Source organism: Vanellus vanellus, assembly GCF_965231255.1.
Source record: "Vanellus vanellus genome assembly, chromosome: 19".
Classification (NCBI taxonomy): Eukaryota; Metazoa; Chordata; class Aves; order Charadriiformes; family Charadriidae; genus Vanellus; species Vanellus vanellus.
The window spans coordinates 3559010-3572096 of NC_138924.1; the positions used below are offsets into that span (position 1 = coordinate 3559010).

At 48.6% G+C, this 13087-nt stretch overlaps 1 protein-coding gene across 1 annotated transcript in view; it reads right to left on the reverse strand.

The window, feature by feature from the left end:
• Nucleotides 1-8762, reverse strand: part of GTF2I (general transcription factor IIi) — an 81988-nt gene extending 73226 nt beyond the window's left edge. Inside the window, exon 1 of the mRNA XM_082493249.1 lies at nt 8736-8762. The gene's annotated coding sequence lies outside the window, so the exon portion shown is untranslated. The remainder of the gene's footprint in view (nt 1-8735) is intronic.
• Between the last annotated feature and the right edge of the window lie 4325 nt (nt 8763-13087).

Genomic DNA, 13087 nt, shown 5'->3' on the forward strand with positions numbered 1-13087 from the left:
TCGCCATTCCTGCCTGTGATTTACCCTGGCCGGGAACTTATCCCCACGCAGCCGCTCGCTCACTCCCCCCGGTGGGATGGGGGCAAGAATCGGAAGGGCAAAAGAGAGAACTTGTGGGTTTAGATAAAGTTTAATAGGTAGAGCAAAAGCCACGCACAGGCAAAGCCAAACAAGGAATTCCTTCCCTGTGTCCCATCGCAGGTGGGTGTTCAGCCATCCCCCGGACAGCCGGGCTCCATCGCGCGGAACGGTGACTGGGGAAGACAAACCCCATCACTCTGAACGCCCCCCCCCTTCCTTCTTCATCCCCAGCTTTATGTACCGACCGTGGCATCATACGGTATGGGATATCCCTGTGGTCAGTCGGGGTCAGCTCTCCCGGCTGTGTCCCCTCCCGGCTCCTTGTGCCCCCCAGCCCATCGCTGGTGGGGTGGGGAGAGGAGCAGAAAAGCCCCTGCCTCTGTGTAAGCGCTGCGCGGCAGTAACGGGAACATCTCTGTATTACCAGCACTGTTTTCAACAAAAAACCCAAAACACAGCCCCATACCAGCTACTACGAAGAAAGTTCACTCTGTCCCAGCCAAAACCAGCACACTGCCTGAGGAGTAGTTCACCACCATATAGAGCTAAAAAGCCTCTTGAGTTTTCCTTTTACAAAGAGAAAAACAAAGACCAAACCCAGTAGCTTTTCAGGAAGCCAAATAAAACCATCACATATCTCACTCCACGTTTGTTGCTGGCTTCTACTTTTAAGAGAAACACTCAAGGCAGGCGAGAACAAAACCACAAGACACAGTTAGTTGCCATCTTACCCATACTCACGCAGGGGCACACACGCCCATCTTGATAAACCCACCAGTAACGGATACTCTCTCTACCAGTTGCTTGTCAGACACATGAAACGCAACAGCAGAAAAATAATTAAGCTTTATGAAGAAAAACTGTTATTTAAGCATATAAAGAATACAGATGGAAAATTAGGGGGGAAAAAAAACAACAGGATATGCGTTTTTTAGAGAACAGCCGCAATAAGCAATAGCAACACGTTTTTAGCCTACACAAGATGTAACTCAAGCGGGTATTCCCAAAATGATACACCTATCCATTGCCTGCTACTCTCCAGAAAAGCAGCTGTGGATGCCAAAGCATACTTCTCCCCACAAACCCCTCGCCCAGCATCACAAACTGCTGTGGTTTAACCTCAGCCGGCAGCGAGGACCACGTAGCCACACGCTCACTCCCTCCCATGCCCCCCCCAAAGCAGGGTAGGGAGAAGGAGAAAAAGGAAAAAAAAAGAAACCTCCTGGGTTGAATAGAACAATAACAGGAGATAAAATAATAATAATGGCAAAAGAATATACAAAATAAAATGATACAATACCAGTTGCTCTCACCACCCTATGATCGGTTGCCCAGCCCATCCCGAGCAGCCATCGTGGACCCCTACCCCCCCGTCAGCCCCCATTCCTATACCGAGCATGGCGTCTGTGGTGGGGAATGTTTCTTTGGCCAGCCTGTCCTGTCTGTGCCCCCCCTCAGCTCCTACAGGGAGCTGAAGAAGTCCTTGACTTAACATAAACATCGCTTAGCAACAACTAAAACAGTATGTGTTATCCACATTAGTCTCATACTAAATTCAAAACACAGCAGCTGCTAGGAAGAAAATTAACTCTGTCCCAACTGAAACCAGGACACAAACACCAAAACAAGTCCTGCCAGATTGATGAAAAAGGACGTAACTCCTGAGAATCCCAAAATACAGCTGGATGCAGGTTTGTGTGAGCTCATCCTTACACACCACTGAAGACTGGCTGCTCCCTGGGAAAAAAAAAAGTCCACCTCCTGCAAGATCCTCATGGGCTATTTTTGATATTAGGGGAAAAAAAACAACATTCTCGTAGAGTACAGAAGTACACATTTCATTACAAAGCTGGAACAAGAAGAAACATAACAAAATATATCATTAAAAAAAATAATGTAACTGGAAGCCAGAGTGATTCTTGGCTCTTGCAGCTTTCGCCCCTTGGCTTCTTTGCCTTCTGGGCCAAGACTCAATTTCAGCATATTTAACTCTGCCCAAATATTGGCCTTCTGACAAAGGACAGAAGTTGCTTCTTTCCAAACCATACTGATGAACACTCACAAGCTGTTAAGTGCAAATGAATCATTTTAAACAGATCTTGGCTAAAAATCTGTGTTATCTTTCCTGCAGTTTGGTTCAGTGATCCTGTGTTTCAGAGGAAGTTAAGTCTGACGGTTCTTCGCTAACCCAGCGTGGAAACGCGGTTGGGTTGACAAACCTACCACCACCATTTTTTCTGGTTTTCTGTAACACATCCACCCCAGCCACCGTGCACACAGGGTTAGGAGATTCTCACCTTCACCCTCCAGCAGACCTATGCAATCCTGATAGGATGATCCATTTTCCTTGTTATGACGTGCCATTGATCATCTCGAAATTATACAAATACTCTATAAGCAACAATTTTCAGCTCCTTCCAACCGGTAGACCGCTCACATGTAGTGGAAGCACAACAAGCTTCACAGCAAGGGTGCTCAGACTGTGTGACACCCCTGCCTTCAGATAAACTTAACTATTTTTTGAAAGTAAATATTTTCACCAGCCATAGCCCAAGAGAAATAGAAGCAAAGGATCTGGGAGTTCCTGCACAAAAACACGGACAGTTCTTCACCATCCGCACCATGTGGATTATGAATCAATTCGGATGAGCAACATCCATGTTACCACTGTGGAGGATCAGCTTGTTCTGGAACACAAACACTGCTGGACCACAGCAAAAGCAGCTCCAGATGTTGAGAGCCAGCTCAATCCAAAGCAAAGAGGCAGAGGCAATCTGGCAGAGTTTAACTCTGCCTATAGCCTACACCCAAATACAAGAGGGTGAAGCTTCCCAACATCAGGAACAGGAAGGAGAGTGAATGTGGAGATACCAAAGGGCATTTAGTCAACCCAAACCCATCTGGGTTTATCGCTTGTGGCTTACTGTCAGCTCTTCCAGACAGAAGTTGGCTTCCTTGGAGGTACAAACCTGGACTCATCAGCTAGAGAGCAGTCTCGTGGACATATGCATGGTCAGCTCGTAGCTAAGGCTGCACCCAGGCTATTAAACCCCCCTCAAAAGGAATAAAAATAACTGAAGGACAGCAGCAGAGTAGCCCCGAAGAAGCCTTAATGCACCAGGGAGGCGTGATTTAACCCCAAGCAGCAACCAGGACCATGCAGCCATCCACTCATTCCCCCTCTCCCAGGGGGATGGGGAGGAGAATCAGAAAAAAGGGTTGAAATAAAGACAGTTTAATAGAACAGTAATGGACAAGAAGGTAATAATAACAATAATGATACAAAAGAACTATGCAATGCCATTGCTCACCACCCGATGATCGGTTGCCCAGCCCATCCCAAGTAGCAATTGCAGCTCCCCGGCCCCCAGCTAACCCCATTTATGTACCGGGCATGGCATCTATGGTATGGAATATTCCTTTGGCCAACCTTTCCTGTCCACACTGCCCCTCAGCTCCTATGGGGAGCTGAAAAAGTCCTTGACTAATGTAAACATCACTTAGCAATGTCTAAAACAGTAGTTTAGCCACATTATTCTCATACGGAAGCAGCTACTAGGAAGAAAGTTAACCCTAACCCAGCTGAAACCAGGACACCCCTCCACACATACTCCATGAATTACCTCTGTTGCCTTTTTTTCCAGCTTCTTCTCTTCAGCAGCAGAGCGGTTGATTCAGGAAAAGCACACATCACCACTAAAGTCAATGTCCTTTGCTCACTAAAAATTAAGTGTGTTTATCTCCCTAACCTTAAGCTGTATCACTTTCTAGCCCAAGACAGCAGGAATACAGACTTGGCACTCACCGGTTTCACCCAAGGCACAGGTTCCCTGTGAGAAGCTCTTGCCGTTCACCCCTGACACCAGTACAAGCGCAGCGACAGCAACCCATGAAACACAGCAGTCGGGACGTCGGCTGTCGCCATTTCAATCCGACTCCCACCGCATGGATTTAACTCGCAGCAGCAGAATCAGCGAGATGCAGCACCGAGTGTTTTATATTCGGGCTTATCCCAACAGAACACACCAGCAAACACTATTTACGGCACCACGTCCCACGCTAATTAATGAAACGATTTGCAGAACCACACCGCTCTGAAATGCAATCTCACTGTAAACCAACACACCGTCCCAAATCCCTACTGTAGTGCTCACTGATTTAAGCTTTCCTGTTTTTTCTCCGAGGGCAGCCAAGCAGAAGGTCAGCAACCAAAGGCAGTGGGGAAAGAGAACAAGGGCCCCAAACAAACCAAGCTCCAAGGGGAAACACCTGGTGCACACCCGATAGCACCCAGACGGCACAAAGTCACATGAAACCAGCAGCATTCTGCTGGGGCGGGGGGCACGGTTCATTACTGTCCAGGTCTCAGCTGGGGGAGACTTAATTTTCTTCCTAGTAGTTGTTGCGTTTTGGATTCCCTATGAGAAGAATGTGGATAACACATATTGTTTTAGTTGTTGCCAAGTGATGTTTACATTAGTCAAGGACTTTTTCAGCTCCCCATAGGAGCTGAGGGAGAGCACAGACAGGACAGACTGGCCAAAGGAGTATTCCATACCATGCCATGCTCGGTACATAACTGGGGGTTGGCTGGGAGGCAGGGATCCATGGTCGCTGCTCGGGATGGGCTGGGCCACCCATCATCGGGTGGTAAGCAACTCTACCACATCACTTATTTTGTAAATTCTTTTACCACTATTATTATTAATTTTTTTTCATTACTGTGTCTTTATCTCAACTCACAAGTTTTTTTCCTCTTTTTTCTCCCTCTTCCCCCTTGGGGGGGGGGAGTGAACAGCTGCGTGGTCAAACCACGACAATTACACAGGTGTGAGACACCCCCCCCTAAAACCAGTAATAACTAATTCCTGTTTTTCTAGGTACTTTTATGATACTCAGCACCATATGATGGCTTTTTAGTCAGCCTAGATGGCAACTACCTCTGCTACTCTTAAGAACCACTCAAAAAGTAAAACATGATTCCAGCAACTGTTACTTTAAAAGTACCTCTGATTTCTCTCATTCATAAGTCTGCATAATGTTTGCAAAGAGATATTTAAATTTGATTTTCACTATTTCTAAAGATTCCAACATAGATTAACATATAATCACATTTTAGACAAAATGAAAATGCAGCATCTAACTATATACCTCACAAGGCAGCTATATAAAAGTGAACGTATTACCCAATTTGGAGTAGTTACAAAATCATTAACGTAAAAGTCCACTTCTGTATTAAATCCAGACAGACTCGAGGAACAATTCACTTATTTTTTTTTAGTTTTTAAGTATGCAGTGTCCTACTGCAGCACCTAGGCATTTATGAATTACAGTGAAACCACGTAAACAAAATGAAATATTAATCCCAGCAGTCCTGACCATCTGATAATTTCTGCCTTTACCAGTGTAATTATATTTACTTAGCCAAAATGATCATGTTGAATAACAACTACTTTAGTTCCGGGTGTCCATCAACACTTACACATAATATCTGAGAAATGAATTAGTCTAAACTCTATTGGTATTTATTTAATTATAACGAAATCGGTGCTGGCACATTTTCCCCGAGTGAGAAATTGTCCTCGCTAGTGCGAGCTGGTCCTTTGGATTTCCATGTCATACGGCAACGGTCACAGGAAACAAAAGGCTGAAACTGATTTTAGGACAAACAAAACCCCTTTAATTCCTCTCAGGTTCCCACAAAGAGCCAAACCGACACTAAACACCCATTTGTGTTCTAACCCCTTAAAAAACCCCCACCACCCAGTCAGTACACAGCTGGTATCTGAAGCACACACCGCTGCACGGTAGCTTCATGCAGTGAACCGCCCTGTGTCTGCGCCGGTGCGCTGCTGCCCACCACTGCAGGCACCCTGGGAAACCCACGAAAATAATCACCCCCTCGCTCTTCAGCGGGAATCAGTTCCCTCTAGTTGGTCGCTTAATTCCCTCTGCATCTCCCTCCCTTATTCCTATTATTGTATTTAACCAAATGAACCAGAACGCAGATTTCCATGGAATCAAATAGACATGTTCCTCCTTGAATAAAAGGAATTCTGTCAATCTGCTGTGATTTAACCCCAGCCAGCGGCAAGGACCACGCAGCCACTCGCCTACCCCCCCAGCCCCACAGGGAGAAGAGGGAGAGAAGGAGGGGAAAGGAAAAAAGAATTGTGGGTTGAAATAAAGACAGTTTAATAGAACAGTAATGGAAAAGGAAAATAACAACAATAATAATGGTAAAAGAATATACAAAATAAAATGATACAACAAAAGTCGCTCTCACCACCCGATAACTGGTCGCCCAGCCTACCCCAAGCAGTGATCACGGATCCCTGCCCCCTGGCCAGCCCCCAGTTATACACCGGGCATCTATGGTATGGAATATTCCTTTGGCCAGCCTGTCCTGTCTGTGCTCCCCCTCAGCTCCTATGGGGAGCTGAAAAAGTCCTTGACTAATGTAAACATCACCTGGCAACAACTGAAACAATATGCATTGTGGACATTCCTTTCATACCAAATCCAAAATACAGCAGCTACTAGGAAGAAAATTAACTCTGTCCCAGCTGAAACCAGGACACAATCCTATCAGAAGTTTCTCTCCACCCAGGATCCGAGACCAGAAATAAAAGTTAATTCCGTAAGCAAGAGTTTGGGAATGCACCAGCAACTTTTTGTCAGAAAATTACAAATTCAGTCTTTCCAGAGGAACACGAGTTTCAAACAAACTAGTATGACAAGGTTCTCACGTCCTGGCAGATAGGACAAAGGGCTGCCAGTAGCCTCTAACCAGGCATAGAGGGGACAAACTTTTATGCCATCTAATTTACCTAACTGATTTACAAGCCTTTCTTTTTGTTGTTTTATTTTTTAAATGTGTTTTATAGGGTTTTGTTATTTTGATCGCAGAGTTAAAGTTAGACAAGCAAAAAGAAATATTTAAAAACATCGTCTAAACATTGACCCTTATTGTGAGATATTAACCCAAAGATTTGTACGCACCGACAAGATCAGCTTACAAGGGGATGGTTGCGCTCATTAAACAGTCACCATGCAGATGTTTCTCTCAAGCAACCAAACCTTTGCCAAGAGAAGCCTGCAAATAAAGAACTGGAAACACAACAGGCGATACCCAAAACATGGTGATGATTAAAAACATTGTCATGAATCCAAGAGAGGCAGGTAACGTTACACATCCAGGCAGGCGTATGATTTTATGTTGACCTCCCTGAATTGTCAGGTTGAGACACCTGTGACAATTCTTCGCTGGCGGCTGGGGAAGCTCTTTGCTGCTGGCCACGCTGCTGCACACTGATCCACCCTTGCTGGATCCCTGCCTCCAGCAAGCCCTCTGCAGCAGCGCGCTCCCCGGTCTCTGCCCAGCTCTCTGCCCTCCAGCTCCTCCCCAGGCAACCCGCTCCCCCCACAGCCGACTGCAGCGCAGATTTGCCACCGGGGGGTGAAAGACTGAACTCACTAAGTCACCTGGTATATCACTAAGTCACCTGGTATATAGAAGGGGGGGGGGAAGGGGGACGGGACCTAAATGCCTCTAGATTGAAATAATAGAAAAGAAAGTTATTCTGCTTACTATGTGTCACCACAGGCACTTCTCACCTGAGCTGCCTGTGCACTCCCCCCAGTGTTTGGGCACGGGTCTACACAGTTCTGTACTGTCAGTACCAGTTTCAGCTGGGACAGAGTTAATTTTCTTTCTAGCAGCTGCTGTGTTTTGGATTTAGTACGAGACCAATGTGGATAACACATACTGTTTTAGTTGTTGCTAAGCGATGTTTATGTTAAGTCAAGGACTTCTTCAGCTCCCTGTAGGAGCTGAGGGGGGGCACAGACAGGACAGGCTGGCCAAAGAAACATTCCCCACCACAGACGCCATGCTCGGTATAGGAATGGGGGCTGACGGGGGGGTAGTGGTCCACGATGGCTGCTCGGGATGGGCTGGGCAACCGATCATAGGGTGGTGAGAGCAACTGCATTGCATCCCTCTTTTTGTATATTCATTTACCATTATTATTATTTTCCCTTCCATCACTGTTCTATTAAACTGTCTTTATCTGAAGCCACGAGGTTTCCTTTTAATTTCCCCAGTTCTCATCCGGGGGGATGGGAGGAGGTAAGGGGGAGCGAGCGGCTGCCGCCCTGGTTGCCGGCTGGGGTTAAACCACGACACCGTCCCAGGAGCGGGGATGCCCACCCCCCCCCCCGGTGCTCAGACCCCCAACCACCCCACATACACCGTCCCGCTCTCGGTCCCGGTCCCACGGTGAGAGCAGCAGCCGCCCCCCCCCCACCCCCCAGCCTTCCTCGGGGGCGGGGCCTTCCGCCGCTCCTTTGCATACCCCGCCCCTTCCCGCCCGCCGCCCAATGGGAACCGGCGGCATGGTGGCAACGCCCCCCTTCTGCCAGCCGCCGGGGGGGCGGAGCCCCGCCCCCCCGCGCGCGCGGCGCTGAGGAGGGGGCGCCCCCCCACGCAGCGGCCCCCCCATCCTCCCCTCACGGAGCGGCGGGCCCAGCCCTCCGCCCCCCCCCCCCCGCTCCGCGCCGAGGCGGGAGGGGAGGCCTCCCCTCAGGGAGCCGCGGGATAACGGTCCCGTCCCTCGTACCGGCGGGGCTCCGCCGCCGCCCTCCCTACTCACCCGCCGCCGGGCGCGGACAGCCCGCTCCTAGGGGCTGGAAGGGCAGAGGAGAAGGAAGAGGAAGCGGGGGCGCGGCGGAGGCGGTTTCCCCGCGGCCTCTCAGCGACGGGCCCGGGCGCCTCACGGTGTCGGGCTGAGCCCAGCGCCGCTCCGGGGGAGGGAAAGCGGGCGGGCGGGGGGAGGGCTTTTTTTTTGTCCGCCGTGGCCGGGCCCCGCATGCGCGCTTGGCGCGGGGGTCGCCGGGAGCTGTAGTCCGGCGGGGGCGGGCGGGCCGGGCCGAGGGGCGGGCGGTGGACTGCGGCTCCCGGCCTGCCCCGCGCAAGGGGGGGGCGGGGGGGGGGGTGGGGTGGCCGCAGCCCTGCGGCCCGTGGGGGAGCGCGGTGCGGGAAGATGGCCGCCCTCCACCCCGCTCCCTCAGGCCTGGCCCCGGGGGGAGCGAGGAGAGCTGCCGGCTGCCCGGCGGGAGGGCCCCGGCGCACTTGCGGGACGCGAGGCGCCGCCGAAAGGACCTCCCCACGTCGGAGCCGGCGGCCGCTTCCAGCCCGCGGCGATGCCACCCCGCCCCGGCAGAGGCCTGGCCTCGGCAGCGCCGCCGCCTTCGTCCCCTCGCCGCGAAATCCCCAGCCAGGCCTAGCGCCCAGAACCAGCACCGGCGGCGGCAGCCTCCCGCGGGCAGCGAGCCCGCTTCTGGTTTAATAAAGGCCTCCATCGCAGAATATCTTCCCTGTTGCTGCAGGTTAGGGTGTTAGTTTTCCCCTGAAGGTGTTCGGCATAGCAGATCCCATCTGTGAGATCCGTTTCCCTGGGCACAGCCAGGCAAGGGTTTCAGTTGACATCTGTTACTTCCTTTAAATTTAGGTTCAACGCGGGAAATGGGGGTAGAAAGTTTTCCATTCAAAGAGAAACACTGAATTTCAAAATTTGCTCAAAAAAAACCCCACCCTGTCTGCTGTTAAAAATAGCTAGGTTTTAAATCAAACTATCCTTTCTGTAAATACCAACATTTTGTTTATAGTGCGTTTAGGACTGTTACAATGTATCCAAAACTGTCAATGGTATTTTCAAAACATTAACTGTGTTTGGAGTTGCTCAAGAGGAACCACCAAACCCCACAATTTTGAGTAAATCTGATTTCTAAAGGAAACGGAAACATGCTCGGTTGAAAGCATTCAGCTTCCTAGTTGCAATATATAGGGATAAATCAAACTGGGGAATAAAGCTCATCAGCCATCTGCTGGGAAGGACCCCGCAGAGACGCTTTGGCCCTTCCCGGGCCATGGCTGCTGGGGCAGTGGGCGTTGTGCAGAACAAATGCTCTTCTGCAAACGCTGACCGGTGTCCCCTGAGCAAACAGTCCCCACGGTTCAGGGTCTTGTGGCGCTCAGTGGTTCCTTGCCAGTGTTTTAGCTGGACATAACTGGTTTCCTGGGAAAGGAGACAGAAGCATCCTGCAGTGGCCTAGCAAAAGGAAAAAAAACAAACAAACAAACAAGAAAAAACACACCAAACCCCAAAACACTTCAAAACATCCAAAAGACCAAAAAAAAAAGCCACCCCCTACTTTCATCACCACCTGATGCAAAACCAGAGCGTTTTGCGCTGCAGCAGGGTGGTTCTTTTTTGCAGATCCTGCACAGGGAAAGGCACAACCTCTGGGGAAGGGCTACAGCACGGGGGACACCAGATCTCCCTAAGCAGCCACAAGTACTTTGGATATTTCAGCTCCCTTTGCCATTTAGATGGCATTTTTTGAGGGGTAATTGCTTCAGACTAGAAGAGGGGAGATTGAGATTAGATCTCAGGAAGAAATTCTTTACCCTGAGGGTGGTGAGCCCCTGGCACAGGTTGCCCAGGGAAGCTGTGGCTGCCCCATCCCTGGAGGTGTTCAAGGCCAGGTTGGACGGGGCTTGGAGCAACCTGGGCTGGGGGGAGGTGTCCCTGCCCAGGGCAGGGAGGTCGGAAACAGATGATCTTCAAGGTCCCTTCCAACCTAAACCATTCTATGACTGACTTTTAGTGGAAAGCATCAGTCCATGATAACTGACATGGTAACTGTCATCTTCCCACTGTACGTCCCTGCACGCACAGCCCATACCAGCCATTTCACACAGGTTTAGGTGCCCTAAGCACACTGTCCAAAAGTGACTCATGCAAAGCCTCCTGGAAGACAGGAGGAGTTCTACCTGCCTAAGAAATGGAAGCTTGTCCAGAGTCCCCTTGTCCTGCAGGTATGGACTGTTCCTGGTGGCAGAGAAGATGCCTTTTGGTTACACAGCATCATGTTGTGATTTATTTTGAGATTCTGTCACAGTTTAGGCCAAAATCCACTACTGGGGACCTGAGGGACCCCAGATGGGACCGACAGATGCTCCCCTCTACCCCTCTTCAAATCCATTTGTCCTCAAACCAGGACAGATTCATACGTGGCAGCTGCTTCCCGCTGGTAAGACCATGGTTGCTACCACATGGGTCTTCAGAAGAGTGGAAAATTAGTATTTCTCCAGGACAAGGGTCTTCCCACTCTTCAGTATCCCTCTCCACCAGCTGCTCCAGCCACACAAGCTCTGGAGCTGGATAAAGTTTAGGAGTTAACTGAAGTCAGAGAGTGAACTTAAGTTGTGCTTTATGTTGAATAGTGTTTACCTGTTGCGGTTCCAAGATGAATAACTGGAAAATTAGTTCCTTAAGGCTTCTAAATCCATCAGAGGCGTTCACTGGGTGTTGTAAATCAATGCTCAGACTAGAAATAACTTGTATGTTTTTAGCAGCAGAGTAATTAACAACTGTAATGTATTACCATGGACTGCGAGAATTTCTCCGTCAGTTCAGAGCCTGGAAATTCAAGCAGCTTCCTTCTAGAAAAGACATCCAGCTTAATACATAGCCTCCGTGGAATTTTTAGCAGCGGATTCCTGAACTGACTGTTAGATATAACAACCGACCAGTTAATCTTGATATTTTTTCTAGGTTTAAAATTCAAGGTCAGGTCTTCTGGCAGAAAATACTTTGATCTAAATTCCTTGGTTTAAAGTATTTTTTTGCTTTCCCCCTCTACTAGTTAACCAGCTGGGCTTCAACTACAGATTGAACAAGATTTTCACACGACTACAAGGCAACCAAAACATTTCTCTTAAACAAGGGAGCCAGACTGCGAAACCAAAAACGTTGGAAGATGGAGTTGAATTCAGAGTTATTTTTATCATCATTAAAAAAAGACAAATTCCATTTCAAGTTCATAGTCATTTTCTGAAAAGAAATCGAGACTAATACATACAATTATATATATTTTTTTTTACTTACTTTGGGGAATTATTCTGTTTCATCCCCAGAAACATGCATTATTCTCTTTAGCCCTCACCAGAGCTAGGCTGTCGGTATCAGCAGGCTTTGTTTCACTGCGTGCAAGAAGTTATAAATTTAACCTCAAGCTAAAAGCGTAGCGTAGGGGATTTCAGTCAAGTCGCCCTTGAAGTTTCTATGGGTAAATCTAAATATCCTTGACACCCTCCATCTAACATCAGAGAGACTGAAAACCTTGGTGGACGCTGAAGGAGTGAGGGCGAGTAGAAACCACCCAGTCTTACACTGATCACCATGGACCCGCTTTTCCAGGCAGGAAAATTTGAAAACCCCTGCAAAAACTTCACGTGTCGGAGGTTGGGGTCCAATCTCAATTCTTTCCTCCGGGTCTGGTGGATCTTTTTCCAGCATTGGATACATGCCTCAGGTTCACCAGCCTTTACTTGGTGCCTTGCCATCCCTTTCTCACAGTGCTGTAGTTTCAGGATTCATGTATATGACCTTTGAAGAGAGGGGAAGTGCGGAGGGACAGGAAGGAGGAAGCCCCAACCTCTCAGAAAAAAAAACCAAAAAAACAAAAAAACAAAAACTCAGAATTATATTGTCTTTTATATTTTGTGCCGAAGTCAGGATGCAGTGTCTGGAAGCTACGAGCAAATCTGTACCTCAGAGCACGGGGTTCATAGTTCCTCAGTGTGCACTGTGTCTTTTATACATGAATAGTATCTCTTTTTTTTATACATGAATAGTATCTCTTTCCTTTTCCCAAATTATTCTTTTTTAATTGCGGCTCCCAAACCAGTATAGCCCCACTGGAGCGCAGGAGCAGCAACGTGCTCTTTGTGCCAGAGCACAGCAGTGATGATGAACCAGAACAAGACTATAGTGATCCACGTTTTCCCAGTACACGGCTCCAGATGAGCTTATTTCATGCTCCTTTACCAATTTTCCTTTGCTCCAGTCATCTAGATTCCTCTGCAGTTTTCTCTCGCTAAGCTTTTTCTCTGTTAAATAGTAAATAAGGACATCCTGTATTTTTCCTTTCAATGTGG